Here is a 23,274-nt window from a genome sequence, read left to right as displayed (position 1 = left end):
ACAGAACACAATGTGTTATATACTGACAATCACAAGTCTACCTTTCTGACAGAACACAATGTGTTATATACTGACAATCACAAGTCTACCTTTCTGACAGAACACAATGTGTTATATACTGACAATCACAAGTCTACCTTTCTGACACAACACAATGTGTTATATACTGACAATCACAAGTCTACCTTTCTGACACAACACAATGTGTTATATACTGACAATCACAAGTCTACCTTTCTGACACAACACAATGTGTTATATACTGACAATCACAAGTCTACCTTTCTGACAGAACACAATGTGTTATATACTGACAATCACAAGTCTACCTTTCTGACACAACACAATGTGTTATATACTGACAATCACAAGTCTACCTTTCTGACACAACACAATGTGTTATATACTGACAATCACAAGTCTACCTTTCTGACACAACACAATGTGTTATATACTGACAATCACAAGTCTACCTTTCTGACAGAACACAATGTGTTATATACTGACAATCACAAGTCTACCTTTCTGACACAACACAATGTGTTATATACTGACAATCACAAGTCTACCTTTCTGACAGAACACAATGTGTTATATACTGACAATCACAAGTCTACCTTTCTGACAGAACACAATGTGTTATATACTGACAATCACAAGTCTACCTTTCTGACAGAACACAATGTGTTATATACTGACAATCACAAGTCTACCTTTCTGACACAACACAATGTGTTATATACTGACAATCACAAGTCTACCTTTCTGACAGAACACAATGTGTTATATACTGACAATCACAAGTCTACCTTTCTGACAGAACACAATGTGTTATATACTGACAATCACAAGTCTACCTTTCTGACACAACACAATGTGTTATATACTGACAATCACAAGTCTAGTTGTCTAGAGATTAATAAAGGTGTGCCCCAGGGTTCCATTTTAGGTCCTGTGTTGTTCTCAATGATTTGGGAAATGGGATGCAACCAGCAAAGTTCCATCTATATGCAGATGATACAGTTCTATATTCATGTGCTCCTTCTCTGGTTCAGGCTGTTGAAGAGCTGCAGACTGCTTTTCAGTCACTGCAGGCCTCCCTTTATGGTCTCAAACTGGTCTTGGATGTAGAAACAACTAAGTTCATGACCTTTTACCAGAGCTAGAACTCTGCCAGAGAAGGTTAGCATTGTCACGTCTGATGGCTTATTGAAAAAGTGTCATCCTACAAATACCAGGATATGTGGTTGGATGACAAGTTGTCCTTTAAAGTTCATGTGGATAATCTGGTGACAAAACTTCAATTGAAATTGGGTTTTTATTTTCATAATAAGGTTTCCCGCTTATGACTAAAAAGAAGGTTGTTCAGGCCACTTTTCTCTCTGTTATTGATTATGGTGACTTCTTGTATATGGATGCAACCTCCTCTGTCTGACAGAGACTGGACTCTGTTTATCATGCAGCCTCCTCTGTCTGACAGAGACTGGACTCTGTTTATCATGCAGCCTCCTCTGTCTGACAGAGACTCTGTTTACCATGCAGCCTCCTCTGTCTAACAGAGACTGGACTCTGTTTATCATGCAGCCTCCTCTGTCTTACAGAGACTGGACTCTGTTTATCATGCAGCCTCCTCTGTCTGACAGAGACTGGACTCTGTTTATCATGCAGCCTCCTCTGTCTAACAGAGACTGGACTCTGTTTATCATGTAGCCTCCTCTGTCTGACAGAGACTGGACTCTGTTTATCATGCAGCCTCCTCTGTCTTACAGAGACTGGACTCTGTTTATCATGCAGCCTCCTCTGTCTGACAGAGACTGGACTCTGTTTATCATGCAGCCTCCTCTGTCTTACAGAGACTGGACTCTGTTTATCATGCAGCCTCCTCTGTCTTACAGAGACTGGACTCTGTTTATCATGCAGCCTCCTCTGTTTATCATGTAGCCTCCTCTGTCTGACAGAGACTGGACTCTGTTTATCATGCAGCCTCCTCTGTCTAACAGAGACTCTGTTTACCATGCAGCCTCCTCTGTCTAACAGAGACTGGACTCTGTTTATCATGTAGCCTCCTCTGTCTAACAGAGACTGGACTCTGTTTATCATGCAGCCTCCTCTGTCTTACAGAGACTGGACTCTGTTTATCATGCAGCCTCCTCTGTTTATCATGCAGCCTCCTCTGTCTGACAGAGACTGGACTCTGTTTATCATGCAGCCTCCTCTGTCTAACAGAGACTCTGTTTACCATGCAGCCTCCTCTGTCTAACAGAGACTGGACTCTGTTTATCATGTAGCCTCCTCTGTCTAACAGAGACTGGACTCTGTTTATCATGCAGCCTCCTCTGTCTTACAGAGACTGGACTCTGTTTATCATGCAGCCTCCTCTGTTTATCATGTAGCCTCCTCTGTCTGACAGAGACTGGACTCTGTTTATCATGCAGCCTCCTCTGTCTAACAGAGACTCTGTTTACCATGCAGCCTCCTCTGTCTAACAGAGACTGGACTCTGTTTATCATGTAGCCTCCTCTGTCTAACAGAGACTGGACTCTGTTTATCATGCAGCCTCCTCTGTCTTACAGAGACTGGACTCTGTTTATCATGCAGCCTCCTCTGTTTATCATGCAGCCTCCTCTGTCTGACAGAGACTGGACTCTGTTTATCATGTAGCCTCCTCTGTCTTACAGAGACTGGACTCTGTTTATCATGTAGCCTCCTCTGTCTAACAGAGACTGGACTCTGTTTATCATGTAGCCTCCTCTGTCTAACAGAGACTGGACTCTGTTTATCATGCAGCCTCCTCTGTCTGACAGAGACTGGACTCTGTTTATCATGCAGCCTCCTCTGTCTAACAGAGACTCTGTTTACCATGCAGCCTCCTCTGTCTAACAGAGACTGGACTCTGTTTATCATGTAGCCTCCTCTGTCTAACAGAGACTGGACTCTGTTTATCATGCAGCCTCCTCTGTCTTACAGAGACTGGACTCTGTTTATCATGCAGCCTCCTCTGTTTATCATGTAGCCTCCTCTGTTTATCATGCAGCCTCCTCTGTCTGACAGAGACTGGACTCTGTTTATCATGTATCCTCCTCTGTCTGACAGAGACTGGACTCTGTTTATCATGCAGCCTCCTCTGTCTTACAGAGACTGGACTCTGTTTATCATGCAGCCTCCTCTGTCTAACAGAGACTGGACTCTGTTTATCATGTATCCTCCTCTGTCTGACAGAGACTGGACTCTGTTTATCATGCAGCCTCCTCTGTCTTACAGAGACTGGACTCTGTTTATCATGCAGCCTCCTCTGTTTATCATGCAGCCTCCTCTGTTTATCATGCAGCCTCCTCTGTCTGACAGAGACTGGACTCTGTTTATCATGCAGCCTCCTCTGTCTTACAGAGACTGGACTCTGTTTATCATGTAGCCTCCTCCGTCTTACAGAGGCTAGACTCTGTTTATCATGCAGCCTCCTCTGTCTGACAGAGACTGGACTCTGTTTATCATGCAACTTCCTCTGTCTTACAGAGACTGGACTCTGTTTATCATGCAGCCTCCTCTGGTTATCATGCAGCCTCCTCTGTTTATCATGCAGCCTCCTCTGTCTGACAGAGACTGGACTCTGTTTATCATGTAGCCTCCTCTGTCTGACAGAGACTGGACTCTGTTTATCATGCATCCTCCTCTGTCTTATAGAGACTGGACTCTGTTTATCATGCAGCCTCCTCTGTCTTACAGAGACTGGACTCTGTTTATCATGCAGCCTCCTCTGTCTTACAGAGACTGGACTCTGTTTATCATGCAGCCTCCTCTGTCTTACAGAGACTGGACTCTGTTTATCATGCAGCCTCCTCTGTCTTACAGAGACTGGACTCTGTTTATCATGCAGCCTCCTCTGTCTTACAGAGACTGGACTCTGTTTATCATGCAGCCTCCTCTGGTTATCATGCAGCCTCCTCTGTCTTACAGAGACTGGACTCTGTTTATCATGCAGCCTCCTCTGTTTATCATGTAGCCTCCTCTGTCTGACAGAGACTGGACTCTGTTTATCATGCAGCCTCCTCTGTCTAACAGAGACTCTGTTTACCATGCAGCCTCCTCTGTCTAACAGAGACTGGACTCTGTTTATCATGTAGCCTCCTCTGTCTAACAGAGACTGGACTCTGTTTATCATGCAGCCTCCTCTGTCTTACAGAGACTGGACTCTGTTTATCATGCAGCCTCCTCTGTTTATCATGCAGCCTCCTCTGTCTGACAGAGACTGGACTCTGTTTATCATGCAGCCTCCTCTGTCTAACAGAGACTCTGTTTACCATGCAGCCTCCTCTGTCTAACAGAGACTGGACTCTGTTTATCATGTAGCCTCCTCTGTCTAACAGAGACTGGACTCTGTTTATCATGCAGCCTCCTCTGTCTTACAGAGACTGGACTCTGTTTATCATGCAGCCTCCTCTGTTTATCATGTAGCCTCCTCTGTCTGACAGAGACTGGACTCTGTTTATCATGCAGCCTCCTCTGTCTAACAGAGACTCTGTTTACCATGCAGCCTCCTCTGTCTAACAGAGACTGGACTCTGTTTATCATGTAGCCTCCTCTGTCTAACAGAGACTGGACTCTGTTTATCATGCAGCCTCCTCTGTCTTACAGAGACTGGACTCTGTTTATCATGCAGCCTCCTCTGTTTATCATGCAGCCTCCTCTGTCTGACAGAGACTGGACTCTGTTTATCATGTAGCCTCCTCTGTCTTACAGAGACTGGACTCTGTTTATCATGTAGCCTCCTCTGTCTAACAGAGACTGGACTCTGTTTATCATGTAGCCTCCTCTGTCTAACAGAGACTGGACTCTGTTTATCATGCAGCCTCCTCTGTCTGACAGAGACTGGACTCTGTTTATCATGCAGCCTCCTCTGTCTAACAGAGACTATGTTTACCATGCAGCCTCCTCTGTCTAACAGAGACTGGACTCTGTTTATCATGTAGCCTCCTCTGTCTAACAGAGACTGGACTCTGTTTATCATGCAGCCTCCTCTGTCTTACAGAGACTGGACTCTGTTTATCATGCAGCCTCCTCTGTCTGACAGAGACTGGACTCTGTTTATCATGTATCCTCCTCTGTCTGACAGAGACTGGACTCTGTTTATCATGCAGCCTCCTCTGTCTTACAGAGACTGGACTCTGTTTATCATGCAGCCTCCTCTGTCTAACAGAGACTCTGTTTACCATGCAGCCTCCTCTGTCTGACAGAGACTGGACTCTGTTTATCATGCAGCCTCCTCTGTCTTACAGAGACTGGACTCTGTTTATCATGCAGCCTCCTCTGTTTATCATGCAGCCTCCTCTGTTTATCATGCAGCCTCCTCTGTCTGACAGAGACTGGACTCTGTTTATCATGCAGCCTCCTCTGTCTTACAGAGACTGGACTCTGTTTATCATGTAGCCTCCTCCGTCTTACAGAGGCTAGACTCTGTTTATCATGCAGCCTCCTCTGTCTGACAGAGACTGGACTCTGTTTATCATGCAACTTCCTCTGTCTTACAGAGACTGGACTCTGTTTATCATGCAGCCTCCTCTGGTTATCATGCAGCCTCCTCTGTTTATCATGCAGCCTCCTCTGTCTGACAGAGACTGGACTCTGTTTATCATGCAGCCTCCTCTGTCTAACAGAGACTATGTTTACCATGCAGCCTCCTCTGTCTAACAGAGACTGGACTCTGTTTATCATGTAGCCTCCTCTGTCTAACAGAGACTGGACTCTGTTTATCATGCAGCCTCCTCTGTCTTACAGAGACTGGACTCTGTTTATCATGCAGCCTCCTCTGTCTGACAGAGACTGGACTCTGTTTATCATGTATCCTCCTCTGTCTGACAGAGACTGGACTCTGTTTATCATGCAGCCTCCTCTGTCTTACAGAGACTGGACTCTGTTTATCATGCAGCCTCCTCTGTCTAACAGAGACTCTGTTTACCATGCAGCCTCCTCTGTCTGACAGAGACTGGACTCTGTTTATCATGCAGCCTCCTCTGTCTTACAGAGACTGGACTCTGTTTATCATGCAGCCTCCTCTGTTTATCATGCAGCCTCCTCTGTTTATCATGCAGCCTCCTCTGTCTGACAGAGACTGGACTCTGTTTATCATGCAGCCTCCTCTGTCTTACAGAGACTGGACTCTGTTTATCATGTAGCCTCCTCCGTCTTACAGAGGCTAGACTCTGTTTATCATGCAGCCTCCTCTGTCTGACAGAGACTGGACTCTGTTTATCATGCAACTTCCTCTGTCTTACAGAGACTGGACTCTGTTTATCATGCAGCCTCCTCTGGTTATCATGCAGCCTCCTCTGTTTATCATGCAGCCTCCTCTGTCTGACAGAGACTGGACTCTGTTTATCATGTAGCCTCCTCTGTCTGACAGAGACTGGACTCTGTTTATCATGCATCCTCCTCTGTCTTATAGAGACTGCACTCTGTTTATCATGCAGCCTCCTCTGTCTTACAGAGACTGGACTCTGTTTATCATGCAGCCTCCTCTGTCTTACAGAGACTGGACTCTGTTTATCATGCAGCCTCCTCTGTCTTACAGAGACTGGACTCTGTTTATCATGCAGCCTCCTCTGTCTTACAGAGACTGGACTCTGTTTATCATGCAGCCTCCTCTGTCTTACAGAGACTGGACTCTGTTTATCATGCAGCCTCCTCTGGTTATCATGCAGCCTCCTCTGTCTTACAGAGACTGGACTCTGTTTATCATGCAGCCTCCTCTGTTTATCATGTAGCCTCCTCTGTCTGACAGAGACTGGACTCTGTTTATCATGCAGCCTCCTCTGTCTAACAGAGACTCTGTTTACCATGCAGCCTCCTCTGTCTAACAGAGACTGGACTCTGTTTATCATGTAGCCTCCTCTGTCTAACAGAGACTGGACTCTGTTTATCATGCAGCCTCCTCTGTCTTACAGAGACTGGACTCTGTTTATCATGCAGCCTCCTCTGTTTATCATGTAGCATCCTCTGTCTGACAGAGACTGGACTCTGTTTATCATGCAGCCTCCTCTGTCTAACAGAGACTCTGTTTACCATGCAGCCTCCTCTGTCTAACAGAGACTGGACTCTGTTTATCATGTAGCCTCCTCTGTCTAACAGAGACTGGACTCTGTTTATCATGCAGCCTCCTCTGTCTTACAGAGACTGGACTCTGTTTATCATGCAGCCTCCTCTGTTTATCATGCAGCCTCCTCTGTCTGACAGAGACTGGACTCTGTTTATCATGTAGCCTCCTCTGTCTTACAGAGACTGGACTCTGTTTATCATGTAGCCTCCTCTGTCTAACAGAGACTGGACTCTGTTTATCATGTAGCCTCCTCTGTCTAACAGAGACTGGACTCTGTTTATCATGCAGCCTCCTCTGTCTGACAGAGACTGGACTCTGTTTATCATGCAGCCTCCTCTGTCTAACAGAGACTCTGTTTATCATGCAGCCTCCTCTGTCTAACAGAGACTCTGTTTATCATGCAGCCTCCTCTGTCTTACAGAGACTGGACTCTGTTTATCATGCAGCCTCCTCTGTCTAACAGAGACTCTGTTTACCATGCAGCCTCCTCTGTCTAACAGAGACTGGACTCTGTTTATCATGTAGCCTCCTCTGTCTAACAGAGACTGGACTCTGTTTATCATGCAGCCTCCTCTGTCTAACAGAGACTCTGTTTACCATGCAGCCTCCTCTGTCTAACAGAGACTGGACTCTGTTTATCATGTAGCCTCCTCTGTCTAACAGAGACTGGACTCTGTTTATCATGCAGCCTCCTCTGTCTTACAGAGACTGGACTCTGTTTATCATGCAGCCTCCTCTGTTTATCATGTAGCCTCCTCTGTTTATCATGCAGCCTCCTCTGTCTTACAGAGACTGGACTCTGTTTATCATGCAGCCTCCTCTGGTTATCATGCAGCCTCCTCTGTCTTACAGAGACTGGACTCTGTTTATCATGCAGCCTCCTCTGTTTATCATGTAGCCTCCTCTGTCTGACAGAGACTGGACTCTGTTTATCATGCAGCCTCCTCTGTCTAACAGAGACTCTGTTTACCATGCAGCCTCCTCTGTCTAACAGAGACTGGACTCTGTTTATCATGTAGCCTCCTCTGTCTAACAGAGACTGGACTCTGTTTATCATGCAGCCTCCTCTGTCTTACAGAGACTGGACTCTGTTTATCATGCAGCCTCCTCTGTTTATCATGCAGCCTCCTCTGTCTGACAGAGACTGGACTCTGTTTATCATGCAGCCTCCTCTGTCTAACAGAGACTCTGTTTACCATGCAGCCTCCTCTGTCTAACAGAGACTGGACTCTGTTTATCATGTAGCCTCCTCTGTCTAACAGAGACTGGACTCTGTTTATCATGCAGCCTCCTCTGTCTTACAGAGACTGGACTCTGTTTATCATGCAGCCTCCTCTGTTTATCATGTAGCATCCTCTGTCTGACAGAGACTGGACTCTGTTTATCATGCAGCCTCCTCTGTCTAACAGAGACTCTGTTTACCATGCAGCCTCCTCTGTCTAACAGAGACTGGACTCTGTTTATCATGTAGCCTCCTCTGTCTAACAGAGACTGGACTCTGTTTATCATGCAGCCTCCTCTGTCTTACAGAGACTGGACTCTGTTTATCATGCAGCCTCCTCTGTTTATCATGCAGCCTCCTCTGTCTGACAGAGACTGGACTCTGTTTATCATGTAGCCTCCTCTGTCTTACAGAGACTGGACTCTGTTTATCATGTAGCCTCCTCTGTCTAACAGAGACTGGACTCTGTTTATCATGTAGCCTCCTCTGTCTAACAGAGACTGGACTCTGTTTATCATGCAGCCTCCTCTGTCTGACAGAGACTGGACTCTGTTTATCATGCAGCCTCCTCTGTCTAACAGAGACTCTGTTTATCATGCAGCCTCCTCTGTCTAACAGAGACTCTGTTTATCATGCAGCCTCCTCTGTCTTACAGAGACTGGACTCTGTTTATCATGCAGCCTCCTCTGTCTAACAGAGACTCTGTTTACCATGCAGCCTCCTCTGTCTAACAGAGACTGGACTCTGTTTATCATGTAGCCTCCTCTGTCTAACAGAGACTGGACTCTGTTTATCATGCAGCCTCCTCTGTCTTACAGAGACTGGACTCTGTTTATCATGCAGCCTCCTCTGTCTGACAGAGACTGGACTCTGTTTATCATGTATCCTCCTCTGTCTGACAGAGACTGGACTCTGTTTATCATGCAGCCTCCTCTGTCTTACAGAGACTGGACTCTGTTTATCATGCAGCCTCCTCTGTCTAACAGAGACTCTGTTTACCATGCAGCCTCCTCTGTCTGACAGAGACTGGACTCTGTTTATCATGCAGCCTCCTCTGTCTTACAGAGACTGGACTCTGTTTATCATGCAGCCTCCTCTGTTTATCATGCAGCCTCCTCTGTTTATCATGCAGCCTCCTCTGTCTGACAGAGACTGGACTCTGTTTATCATGCAGCCTCCTCTGTCTTACAGAGACTGGACTCTGTTTATCATGTAGCCTCCTCCGTCTTACAGAGGCTAGACTCTGTTTATCATGCAGCCTCCTCTGTCTGACAGAGACTGGACTCTGTTTATCATGCAACTTCCTCTGTCTTACAGAGACTGGACTCTGTTTATCATGCAGCCTCCTCTGGTTATCATGCAGCCTCCTCTGTTTATCATGCAGCCTCCTCTGTCTGACAGAGACTGGACTCTGTTTATCATGTAGCCTCCTCTGTCTGACAGAGACTGGACTCTGTTTATCATGCATCCTCCTCTGTCTTATAGAGACTGGACTCTGTTTATCATGCAGCCTCCTCTGTCTTACAGAGACTGGACTCTGTTTATCATGCAGCCTCCTCTGTCTTACAGAGACTGGACTCTGTTTATCATGCAGCCTCCTCTGTCTTACAGAGACTGGACTCTGTTTATCATGCAGCCTCCTCTGTCTTACAGAGACTGGACTCTGTTTATCATGCAGCCTCCTCTGTCTTACAGAGACTGGACTCTGTTTATCATGCAGCCTCCTCTGGTTATCATGCAGCCTCCTCTGTCTGACAAAGACTGGACTCTGTTTATCATGCAGCCTCCTCTGTTTATCATGCAGCCTCCTCTGTCTGACAGAGACTGGACTCTGTTTATCATGCAGCCTCCTCTGTCTGACAGAGACTGGACTCTGTTTATCATGCAGCCTCCTCTGTCTAACAGAGACTCTGTTTACCATGCAGCCTCCTCTGTCTAACAGAGACTGGACTCTGTTTATCATGTAGCCTCCTCTGTCTAACAGAGACTGGACTCTGTTTATCATGCAGCCTCCTCTGTCTTACAGAGACTGGACTCTGTTTATCATGCAGCCTCCTCTGTTTATCATGTAGCATCCTCTGTCTGACAGAGACTGGACTCTGTTTATCATGCAGCCTCCTCTGTCTAACAGAGACTCTGTTTACCATGCAGCCTCCTCTGTCTAACAGAGACTGGACTCTGTTTATCATGTAGCCTCCTCTGTCTAACAGAGACTGGACTCTGTTTATCATGCAGCCTCCTCTGTCTTACAGAGACTGGACTCTGTTTATCATGCAGCCTCCTCTGTTTATCATGCAGCCTCCTCTGTCTGACAGAGACTGGACTCTGTTTATCATGTAGCCTCCTCTGTCTTACAGAGACTGGACTCTGTTTATCATGTAGCCTCCTCTGTCTAACAGAGACTGGACTCTGTTTATCATGTAGCCTCCTCTGTCTAACAGAGACTGGACTCTGTTTATCATGCAGCCTCCTCTGTCTGACAGAGACTGGACTCTGTTTATCATGCAGCCTCCTCTGTCTAACAGAGACTCTGTTTATCATGCAGCCTCCTCTGTCTAACAGAGACTCTGTTTATCATGCAGCCTCCTCTGTCTTACAGAGACTGGACTCTGTTTATCATGCAGCCTCCTCTGTCTAACAGAGACTCTGTTTACCATGCAGCCTCCTCTGTCTAACAGAGACTGGACTCTGTTTATCATGTAGCCTCCTCTGTCTAACAGAGACTGGACTCTGTTTATCATGCAGCCTCCTCTGTCTTACAGAGACTGGACTCTGTTTATCATGCAGCCTCCTCTGTCTGACAGAGACTGGACTCTGTTTATCATGTATCCTCCTCTGTCTGACAGAGACTGGACTCTGTTTATCATGCAGCCTCCTCTGTCTTACAGAGACTGGACTCTGTTTATCATGCAGCCTCCTCTGTCTAACAGAGACTCTGTTTACCATGCAGCCTCCTCTGTCTGACAGAGACTGGACTCTGTTTATCATGCAGCCTCCTCTGTCTTACAGAGACTGGACTCTGTTTATCATGCAGCCTCCTCTGTTTATCATGCAGCCTCCTCTGTTTATCATGCAGCCTCCTCTGTCTGACAGAGACTGGACTCTGTTTATCATGCAGCCTCCTCTGTCTTACAGAGACTGGACTCTGTTTATCATGTAGCCTCCTCCGTCTTACAGAGGCTAGACTCTGTTTATCATGCAGCCTCCTCTGTCTGACAGAGACTGGACTCTGTTTATCATGCAACTTCCTCTGTCTTACAGAGACTGGACTCTGTTTATCATGCAGCCTCCTCTGGTTATCATGCAGCCTCCTCTGTTTATCATGCAGCCTCCTCTGTCTGACAGAGACTGGACTCTGTTTATCATGTAGCCTCCTCTGTCTGACAGAGACTGGACTCTGTTTATCATGCATCCTCCTCTGTCTTATAGAGACTGGACTCTGTTTATCATGCAGCCTCCTCTGTCTTACAGAGACTGGACTCTGTTTATCATGCAGCCTCCTCTGTCTTACAGAGACTGGACTCTGTTTATCATGCAGCCTCCTCTGTCTTACAGAGACTGGACTCTGTTTATCATGCAGCCTCCTCTGTCTTACAGAGACTGGACTCTGTTTATCATGCAGCCTCCTCTGTCTTACAGAGACTGGACTCTGTTTATCATGCAGCCTCCTCTGGTTATCATGCAGCCTCCTCTGTCTGACAAAGACTGGACTCTGTTTATCATGCAGCCTCCTCTGGTTATCATGCAGCCTCCTCTGTCTGACAAAGACTGGACTCTGTTTATCATGCAGCCTCCTCTGTCTGACAGAGACTATGTTTATCATGCAGCCTCCTCTGTCTGACAGAGACTCTGTTTATCATGCAACTTCCTCTGTCTGACAGAGACTGGACTCTGTTTATCATGCAGCCTCCTCTGTTTATCATGCAGCCTCCTCTGTCTTACAGAGACTGGACTCTGTTTATCATGCAGCCTCCTCTGTTTATCATGTAGCCTCCTCTGTCTTACAGAGACTCTGTTTATCATGCAGCCTCCTCTGTCTGACAGAGACTGGACTCTGTTTATCATGCAGCCTCCTCTGTTTATCATGTAGCCTCCTCTGTCTTACAGAGACTCTGTTTATCATGCAGCCTCCTCTGTTTATCATGCAGCCTCCTCTGTCTTACAGAGACTCTGTTTATCATGCAGCCTCCTCTGTCTTACAGAGACTGGACTCTGTTTATCATGCAGCCTCCTCTGTCTGACAGAGACTGGACTCTGTTTATCATGCAGCCTCCTCTGTTTATCATGCAGCCTCCTCTGTTTATCATGCAGCCTCCTCTGTCTGACAGAGACTGGACTCTGTTTATCATGCAGCCTCCTCTGTCTGACAGAGACTGGACTCTGTTTATCATGCAGCCTCCTCTGTCTTACAGAGACTGGACTCTGTTTATCATGCAGCCTCCTCTGGTTATCATGCAGCCTCCTCTGTTTATCATGCAGCCTCCTCTGTCTGACAGAGACTGGACTCTGTTTATCATGTAGCCTCCTCTGTCTGACAGAGACTGGACTCTGTTTATCATGCATCCTCCTCTGTCTTATAGAGACTGGACTCTGTTTATCATGCAGCCTCCTCTGTCTTACAGAGACTGGACTCTGTTTATCATGCAGCCTCCTCTGTCTTACAGAGACTGGACTCTGTTTATCATGCAGCCTCCTCTGTCTTACAGAGACTGGACTCTGTTTATCATGCAGCCTCCTCTGTCTTACAGAGACTGGACTCTGTTTATCATGCAGCCTCCTCTGTCTTACAGAGACTGGACTCTGTTTATCATGCAGCCTCCTCTGGTTATCATGCAGCCTCCTCTGTCTGACAAAGACTGGACTCTGTTTATCATGCAGCCTCCTCTGGTTATCATGCAGCCTCCTCTGTCTGACAAAGACTGGACTCTGTTTATCATGCAGCCTCCTCTGTCTGACAGAGACTCTGTTTATCATGCAGCCTCCTCTGTCTGACAGAGACTCTGTTTATCATGCAACTTCCTCTGTCTGACAGAGACTGGACTCTGTTTATCATGCAGCCTCCTCTGTTTATCATGCAGCCTCCTCTGTCTTACAGAGACTGGACTCTGTTTATCATGCAGCCTCCTCTGTTTATCATGTAGCCTCCTCTGTCTTACAGAGACTCTGTTTATCATGCAGCCTCCTCTGTCTGACAGAGACTGGACTCTGTTTATCATGCAGCCTCCTCTGTTTATCATGTAGCCTCCTCTGTCTTACAGAGACTCTGTTTATCATGCAGCCTCCTCTGTTTATCATGCAGCCTCCTCTGTCTTACAGAGACTCTGTTTATCATGCAGCCTCCTCTGTCTTACAGAGACTGGACTCTGTTTATCATGCAGCCTCCTCTGTCTGACAGAGACTGGACTCTGTTTATCATGCAGCCTCCTCTGTTTATCATGCAGCCTCCTCTGTTTATCATGCAGCCTCCTCTGTCTGACAGAGACTGGACTCTGTTTATCATGCAGCCTCCTCTGTCTGACAGAGACTGGACTCTGTTTATCATGCAGCCTCCTCTGTCTTACAGAGACTGGACTCTGTTTATCATGCAGCCTCCTCTGTCTGACAGAGACTGGACTCTGTTTATCATGCAGCCTCCTCTGTCTAACAGAGACTCTGTTTATAATGCAGCCTCCTCTGTCTGACAGAGACTGGACTCTGTTTATCATGCAGCCTCCTCTGTCTGACAGAGACTGGACTCTGTTTATCATGCAGCCTCCTCTGTTTATCATGCAGCCTCCTCTGTCTGACAGAGACTGGACTCTGTTTATCATGCAGCCTCCTCTGTCTAACAGAGACTGGACTCTGTTTATCATGCAGCCTCCTCTGTCTAACAGAGACTGGACTCTGTTTATCATGCAGCCTCCTCTGTCTAACAGAGACTCTGTTTATCATGCAGCCTCCTCTGTCTGACAGAGACTGGACTCTGTTTATCATGCAGCCTCCTCTGTCTAACAGAGACTCTGTTTATCATGCAACCTCCTCTGTCTGACAGAGACTGGACTCTGTTTATCATGCAGCCTCCTCTGTCTGACAGAGACTGGACTCTGTTTACCATGCAGCCTCCTCTGTCTTACAGAGACTGGACTCTGTTTATCATGCAGCCTCCTCTGTCTTACAGAGACTGGACTCTGTTTATCATGTAGCCTCCTCTGTCTAACAGAGACTCTGTTTATCATGCAACCTCCTCTGTCTGACAGAGACTGGACTCTGTTTATCATGCAGCCTCCTCTGTCTAACAGAGACTCTGTTTACCATGCAGCCTCCTCTGTCTAACAGAGACTGGACTCTGTTTATCATGCAGCCTCCTCTGTCTTACAGAGACTGGACTCTGTTTATCATGCAGCCTCCTCTGTCTGACAGAGACTGGACTCTGTTTATCATGCAGCCTCCTCTGTCTTACAGAGACTGGACTCTGTTTATCATGTAGCCTCCTCCGTCTTACAGAGGCTAGACTCTGTTTATCATGCAGCCTCCTCTGTCTGACAGAGACTGGACTCTGTTTATCATGCAACTTCCTCTGTCTTACAGAGACTGGACTCTGTTTATCATGCAGCCTCCTCTGGTTATCATGCAGCCTCCTCTGTTTATCATGCAGCCTCCTCTGTCTGACAGAGACTGGACTCTGTTTATCATGTAGCCTCCTCTGTCTGACAGAGACTGGACTCTGTTTATCATGCATCCTCCTCTGTCTTATAGAGACTGGACTCTGTTTATCATGCAGCCTCCTCTGTCTTACAGAGACTGGACTCTGTTTATCATGCAGCCTCCTCTGTCTTACAGAGACTGGACTCTGTTTATCATGCAGCCTCCTCTGTCTTACAGAGACTGGACTCTGTTTATCATGCAGCCTCCTCTGTCTTACAGAGACTGGACTCTGTTTATCATGCAGCCTCCTCTGTCTTACAGAGACTGGACTCTGTTTATCATGCAGCCTCCTCTGGTTATCATGCAGCCTCCTCTGTCTGACAAAGACTGGACTCTGTTTATCATGCAGCCTCCTCTGTTTATCATGCAGCCTCCTCTGTCTTACAGAGACTGGACTCTGTTTATCATGCAGCCTCCTCTGTTTATCATGCAGCCTCCTCTGTCTGACAGAGACTGGACTCTGTTTATCATGCAGCCTCCTCTGTCTAACAGAGACTCTGTTTACCATGCAGCCTCCTCTGTCTAACAGAGACTGGACTCTGTTTATCATGTAGCCTCCTCTGTCTAACAGAGACTGGACTCTGTTTATCATGCAGCCTCCTCTGTCTTACAGAGACTGGACTCTGTTTATCATGCAGCCTCCTCTGTTTATCATGTAGCATCCTCTGTCTGACAGAGACTGGACTCTGTTTATCATGCAGCCTCCTCTGTCTAACAGAGACTCTGTTTACCATGCAGCCTCCTCTGTCTAACAGAGACTGGACTCTGTTTATCATGTAGCCTCCTCTGTCTAACAGAGACTGGACTCTGTTTATCATGCAGCCTCCTCTGTCTTACAGAGACTGGACTCTGTTTATCATGCAGCCTCCTCTGTTTATCATGCAGCCTCCTCTGTCTGACAGAGACTGGACTCTGTTTATCATGTAGCCTCCTCTGTCTTACAGAGACTGGACTCTGTTTATCATGTAGCCTCCTCTGTCTAACAGAGACTGGACTCTGTTTATCATGTAGCCTCCTCTGTCTGACAGAGACTGGACTCTGTTTATCATGCAGCCTCCTCTGTCTGACAGAGACTGGACTCTGTTTATCATGCAGCCTCCTCTGTCTGACAGAGACTGGACTCTGTTTATCATGCAGCCTCCTCTGTCTGACAGAGACTGGACTCTGTTTATCATGCAGCCTCCTCTGTCTGACAGAGACTGGACTCTGTTTATCATGCAGCCTCCTCTGTCTAACAGAGACTCTGTTTACCATGCAGCCTCCTCTGTCTAACAGAGACTGGACTCTGTTTATCATGTAGCCTCCTCTGTCTAACAGAGACTGGACTCTGTTTATCATGCAGCCTCCTCTGTCTGACAGAGACTGGACTCTGTTTATCATGCAGCCTCCTCTGTCTAACAGAGACTCTGTTTATCATGCAGCCTCCTCTGTCTAACAGAGACTCTGTTTACCATGCAGCCTCCTCTGTCTAACAGAGACTGGACTCTGTTTATCATGTAGCCTCCTCTGTCTAACAGAGACTGGACTCTGTTTATCATGCAGCCTCCTCTGTCTTACAGAGACTGGACTCTGTTTATCATGCAGCCTCCTCTGTCTGACAGAGACTGGACTCTGTTTATCATGTATCCTCCTCTGTCTGACAGAGACTGGACTCTGTTTATCATGCAGCCTCCTCTGTCTTACAGAGACTGGACTCTGTTTATCATGCAGCCTCCTCTGTCTAACAGAGACTCTGTTTACCATGCAGCCTCCTCTGTCTGACAGAGACTGGACTCTGTTTATCATGCAGCCTCCTCTGTCTTACAGAGACTGGACTCTGTTTATCATGCAGCCTCCTCTGTTTATCATGCAGCCTCCTCTGTTTATCATGCAGCCTCCTCTGTCTGACAGAGACTGGACTCTGTTTATCATGCAGCCTCCTCTGTCTTACAGAGACTGGACTCTGTTTATCATGTAGCCTCCTCCGTCTTACAGAGGCTAGACTCTGTTTATCATGCAGCCTCCTCTGTCTGACAGAGACTGGACTCTGTTTATCATGCAACTTCCTCTGTCTTACAGAGACTGGACTCTGTTTATCATGCAGCCTCCTCTGGTTATCATGCAGCCTCCTCTGTTTATCATGCAGCCTCCTCTGTCTGACAGAGACTGGACTCTGTTTATCATGTAGCCTCCTCTGTCTGACAGAGACTGGACTCTGTTTATCATGCATCCTCCTCTGTCTTATAGAGACTGGACTCTGTTTATCATGCAGCCTCCTCTGTCTTACAGAGACTGGACTCTGTTTATCATGCAGCCTCCTCTGTCTTACAGAGACTGGACTCTGTTTATCATGCAGCCTCCTCTGTCTTACAGAGACTGGACTCTGTTTATCATGCAGCCTCCTCTGTCTTACAGAGACTGGACTCTGTTTATCATGCAGCCTCCTCTGTCTTACAGAGACTGGACTCTGTTTATCATGCAGCCTCCTCTGGTTATCATGCAGCCTCCTCTGTCTGACAAAGACTGGACTCTGTTTATCATGCAGCCTCCTCTGGTTATCATGCAGCCTCCTCTGTCTGACAAAGACTGGACTCTGTTTATCATGCAGCCTCCTCTGTCTGACAGAGACTATGTTTATCATGCAGCCTCCTCTGTCTGACAGAGACTCTGTTTATCATGCAACTTCCTCTGTCTGACAGAGACTGGACTCTGTTTATCATGCAGCCTCCTCTGTTTATCATGCAGCCTCCTCTGTCTTACAGAGACTGGACTCTGTTTATCATGCAGCCTCCTCTGTTTATCATGTAGCCTCCTCTGTCTTACAGAGACTCTGTTTATCATGCAGCCTCCTCTGTCTGACAGAGACTGGACTCTGTTTATCATGCAGCCTCCTCTGTTTATCATGTAGCCTCCTCTGTCTTACAGAGACTCTGTTTATCATGCAGCCTCCTCTGTTTATCATGCAGCCTCCTCTGTCTTACAGAGACTCTGTTTATCATGCAGCCTCCTCTGTCTTACAGAGACTGGACTCTGTTTATCATGCAGCCTCCTCTGTCTGACAGAGACTGGACTCTGTTTATCATGCAGCCTCCTCTGTTTATCATGCAGCCTCCTCTGTTTATCATGCAGCCTCCTCTGTCTGACAGAGACTGGACTCTGTTTATCATGCAGCCTCCTCTGTCTGACAGAGACTGGACTCTGTTTATCATGCAGCCTCCTCTGTCTTACAGAGACTGGACTCTGTTTATCATGCAGCCTCCTCTGGTTATCATGCAGCCTCCTCTGTTTATCATGCAGCCTCCTCTGTCTGACAGAGACTGGACTCTGTTTATCATGTAGCCTCCTCTGTCTGACAGAGACTGGACTCTGTTTATCATGCATCCTCCTCTGTCTTATAGAGACTGGACTCTGTTTATCATGCAGCCTCCTCTGTCTTACAGAGACTGGACTCTGTTTATCATGCAGCCTCCTCTGTCTTACAGAGACTGGACTCTGTTTATCATGCAGCCTCCTCTGTCTTACAGAGACTGGACTCTGTTTATCATGCAGCCTCCTCTGTCTTACAGAGACTGGACTCTGTTTATCATGCAGCCTCCTCTGTCTTACAGAGACTGGACTCTGTTTATCATGCAGCCTCCTCTGGTTATCATGCAGCCTCCTCTGTCTGACAAAGACTGGACTCTGTTTATCATGCAGCCTCCTCTGGTTATCATGCAGCCTCCTCTGTCTGACAAAGACTGGACTCTGTTTATCATGCAGCCTCCTCTGTCTGACAGAGACTCTGTTTATCATGCAGCCTCCTCTGTCTGACAGAGACTCTGTTTATCATGCAACTTCCTCTGTCTGACAGAGACTGGACTCTGTTTATCATGCAGCCTCCTCTGTTTATCATGCAGCCTCCTCTGTCTTACAGAGACTGGACTCTGTTTATCATGCAGCCTCCTCTGTTTATCATGTAGCCTCCTCTGTCTTACAGAGACTCTGTTTATCATGCAGCCTCCTCTGTCTGACAGAGACTGGACTCTGTTTATCATGCAGCCTCCTCTGTTTATCATGTAGCCTCCTCTGTCTTACAGAGACTCTGTTTATCATGCAGCCTCCTCTGTTTATCATGCAGCCTCCTCTGTCTTACAGAGACTCTGTTTATCATGCAGCCTCCTCTGTCTTACAGAGACTGGACTCTGTTTATCATGCAGCCTCCTCTGTCTGACAGAGACTGGACTCTGTTTATCATGCAGCCTCCTCTGTTTATCATGCAGCCTCCTCTGTTTATCATGCAGCCTCCTCTGTCTGACAGAGACTGGACTCTGTTTATCATGCAGCCTCCTCTGTCTGACAGAGACTGGACTCTGTTTATCATGCAGCCTCCTCTGTCTTACAGAGACTGGACTCTGTTTATCATGCAGCCTCCTCTGTCTGACAGAGACTGGACTCTGTTTATCATGCAGCCTCCTCTGTCTAACAGAGACTCTGTTTATAATGCAGCCTCCTCTGTCTGACAGAGACTGGACTCTGTTTATCATGCAGCCTCCTCTGTCTGACAGAGACTGGACTCTGTTTATCATGCAGCCTCCTCTGTTTATCATGCAGCCTCCTCTGTCTGACAGAGACTGGACTCTGTTTATCATGCAGCCTCCTCTGTCTAACAGAGACTGGACTCTGTTTATCATGCAGCCTCCTCTGTCTAACAGAGACTGGACTCTGTTTATCATGCAGCCTCCTCTGTCTAACAGAGACTCTGTTTATCATGCAGCCTCCTCTGTCTGACAGAGACTGGACTCTGTTTATCATGCAGCCTCCTCTGTCTAACAGAGACTCTGTTTATCATGCAACCTCCTCTGTCTGACAGAGACTGGACTCTGTTTATCATGCAGCCTCCTCTGTCTGACAGAGACTGGACTCTGTTTACCATGCAGCCTCCTCTGTCTTACAGAGACTGGACTCTGTTTATCATGCAGCCTCCTCTGTCTTACAGAGACTGGACTCTGTTTATCATGTAGCCTCCTCTGTCTAACAGAGACTCTGTTTATCATGCAACCTCCTCTGTCTGACAGAGACTGGACTCTGTTTATCATGCAGCCTCCTCTGTCTAACAGAGACTCTGTTTACCATGCAGCCTCCTCTGTCTAACAGAGACTGGACTCTGTTTATCATGCAGCCTCCTCTGTCTTACAGAGACTGGACTCTGTTTATCATGCAGCCTCCTCTGTCTAACAGAGACTCTGTTTATCATGCAACCTCCTCTGTCTGACAGAGACTGGACTCTGTTTATCATGCAGCCTCCTCTGTCTGACAGAGACTGGACTCTGTTTATCATTTAGCCTCCTCTGTCTGACAGAGACTGGACTCTGTTTATCATGCAGCCTCCTCTGTCTTACAGAGACTGGACTCTGTTTATCATGCAGCCTCCTCTGTCTGACAGAGACTGGACTCTGTTTATCATGCAGCCTCCTCTGTCTGACAGAGACTGGACTCTGTTTATCATGCAGCCTCCTCTGTCTGACAGAGACTGGACTCTGTTTATCATGCAGCCTCCTCTGTTTATCATGCAGCCTCCTCTGTCTTACCTCGTGGTCTTATTTTCTTCTTATTTGGGGTGGGGGGGGGGAGTAAACCCTCTCTCTTCGCCTCTTCCTCTCTGCCACGTCTCACCATCACCACCAGCCAATTGACAACCACTGAAGATGCAGTTCTTTGTCAGGTCCACATGGGGGCACACTTTTCCCATAATGGTCCTGTATGTATGCTGTTCAGCTTCTCAGAGTACACCAGAGATAATCATTACAACAGAGAGATTAGTCTGACTGTTAATAGTACACCAGAGATAATCATTACAACAGAGAGATTAGTCTGACTGTTAACAGTACACCAGAGATAATCATTACAACAGAGAGGTTAGTCTGACTGTTAACAGTACACCAGAGATAATCATTACAACAGAGAGATTAGTCTGACTGTTAATAGTACACCAGAGATAATCATTACAACAGAGATATTAGTCTGACTGTTAATAGTACACCAGATATAATCATTACAACAGAGAGGTTAGTCTGACTGTTAACAGTACACCAGAGATAATCATTACACCAGAGAGGTTAGTCTGACTGTTAACAGTACACCAGAGATAATCATTACAACAGAGAGGTTAGTCTGACTGTTGACAGTACACCAGAGATAGTCATTACAACAGAGAGATTAGTCTGACTGTTGACAATACACCAGAGATAATCATTACAACAGAGAGATTAGTCTGACTGTTAAAAGTACACCAGAGATAATCATTACAACAGAGAGATTAGTCTGACTGTTGGCAGTACACCAGAGATAATCATTACAACAGAGAGATTAGTCTGACTGTTAAAAGTAAACCAGGGGTTCCTGACTCATGTTAGCCTCCTGGTCCAACCGTAGACATGCATATATCCTGTGTTTATATACATTGTTACAACATGTTTTCTTACTGACGGTCACACCTCCCTTCCTCTCCTTATCCTCTGTCCTTCCTTCCTGCCTCCCTCCCCTCCCTCCCCTCCCCTCCCTCCCTCCCTCCCCTCCCCTCCCTCCCTCCCTCCCTCCCTCCCTGTATCCTCTCTCCTCCCTATTTGTCTCTCCTCCCCTCTCTCTGTCTCTCCCACGTTCCTCAGCCAAGGCCAGGGGATGTGGGGGTGGTAGACTGCTGTTCCTGTTATACACCCCCTCCTGTCCCACTCCCTGACTGGCAGCAACAATGTTTAGCTACTGTTTAGTCTGACAGGGTTGTCTTCCCCCCCAAACAAGCCATAAAACACACCTCTTCTCAGATAGACAGACACATGGGCAGTGTTGTCTGTCTGTCTACCTTGACCTCCGGCTCCAAAACACAGACACACACAGACACACACACACACACACACACACTCAGTCTTGTGGTCTTCTCACTCACGGGTGTGTTGTGTTTTGTCTGTCTCTCATCCCTATTCCCCTGGTTGGCACATAGCAGCAGAGAGCAGCGGTACTATAGTAACAGTAATATAGCAACAGTACTATAGTAACAGTCACATAGTAACAGTAAAATAGCAACAGTACTATAGTAACAGTCACATAGTAACAGTAATATAGCAACAGTACTATAGTAACAGTCACATAGTAACAGTAAAATAGCAACAGTACTATAGTAACAGTCACATAGTAACAGTAATATAGCAACAGTACTATAGTAACAGTCACATAGTAACAGTAATATAGCAACAGTACTATAGTAACAGTCACATAGTAACAGTAATATAGCAACAGTACTATAGTAACAGTCACATAGTAACAGTAAAATAGCAACAGTACTATAGTAACAGTCACATAGTAACAGTAAAATAGCAACAGTACTATAGCAACAGTACTATAGTAACAGTCACATAGTAACAGTAATATAGCAACAGTACTATAGTAACAGTCACATAGTAACAGTCACATAGCAACAGTACTATAGTAACAGTCACATAGTAACAGTAATATAGCAACAGTACTATAGTAACAGTCACATAGTAACAGTAAAATAGCAACAGTACTATAGTAACAGTCACATAGTAACAGTAAAATAGCAACAGTACTATAGCAACAGTACTATAGTAACAGTCACATAGTAACAGTAATATAGCAACAGTACTATAGTAACAGTCACATAGTAACAGTAATATAGCAACAGTACTATAGTAACAGTCACATAGTAACAGTAATATAGCAACAGTACTATAGTAACAGTCTCATAGTAACAGTAATATAGCAACAGTACTATAGTAACAGTCACATAGTAACAGTAATATAGCAACAGTACTATAGTAACAGTCACATAGTAACAGTAATATAGCAACAGTACTATAGTAACAGTCACATAGTAACAGTAAAATAGCAACAGTACTATAGTAACAGTCACATAGTAACAGTAATATAGCAACAGTACTATAGTAACAGTCACATAGTAACAGTAATATAGCAACAGTACTATAGTAACAGTCACATAGTAACAGTAATATAGCAACAGTACTATAGTAACAGTCACATAGTAACAGTAATATAGCAACAGTACTATAGTAACAGTCACATAGTAACAGTCACATAGTAACAGTAATATAGCAACAGTACTATAGTAACAGTAATATAGCAACAGTACTATAGTAACAGTCACATAGTAACAGTAATATAGCAACAGTACTATAGTAACAGTAATATAGCAACAGTACTATAGTAACAGTCACATAGTAACAGTAATATAGCAACAGTACTATAGTAACAGTCACATAGTAACAGTAAAATAGCAACAGTACTA

At 46.0% G+C, this 23,274-nt stretch overlaps 1 protein-coding gene across 5 annotated transcripts in view; it reads left to right on the top strand.

The window, feature by feature from the left end:
- cog6 (component of oligomeric golgi complex 6) overlaps positions 1-23,274 on the top strand; it is a 233,091-nt gene that overhangs the window by 38,472 nt on the left and 171,345 nt on the right. The gene's annotated exons all lie outside the window — the stretch shown is intronic.

This window comes from Oncorhynchus mykiss, chromosome 27 (assembly GCF_057628025.1).
Source record: "Oncorhynchus mykiss isolate SJ-2025 chromosome 27, ASM5762802v1, whole genome shotgun sequence".
NCBI lineage: Eukaryota > Metazoa > Chordata > Actinopteri > Salmoniformes > Salmonidae > Oncorhynchus > Oncorhynchus mykiss.
Note: the sequence above shows the minus strand (reverse complement) of the source record. Positions and strands in the feature narration are given on the sequence as shown.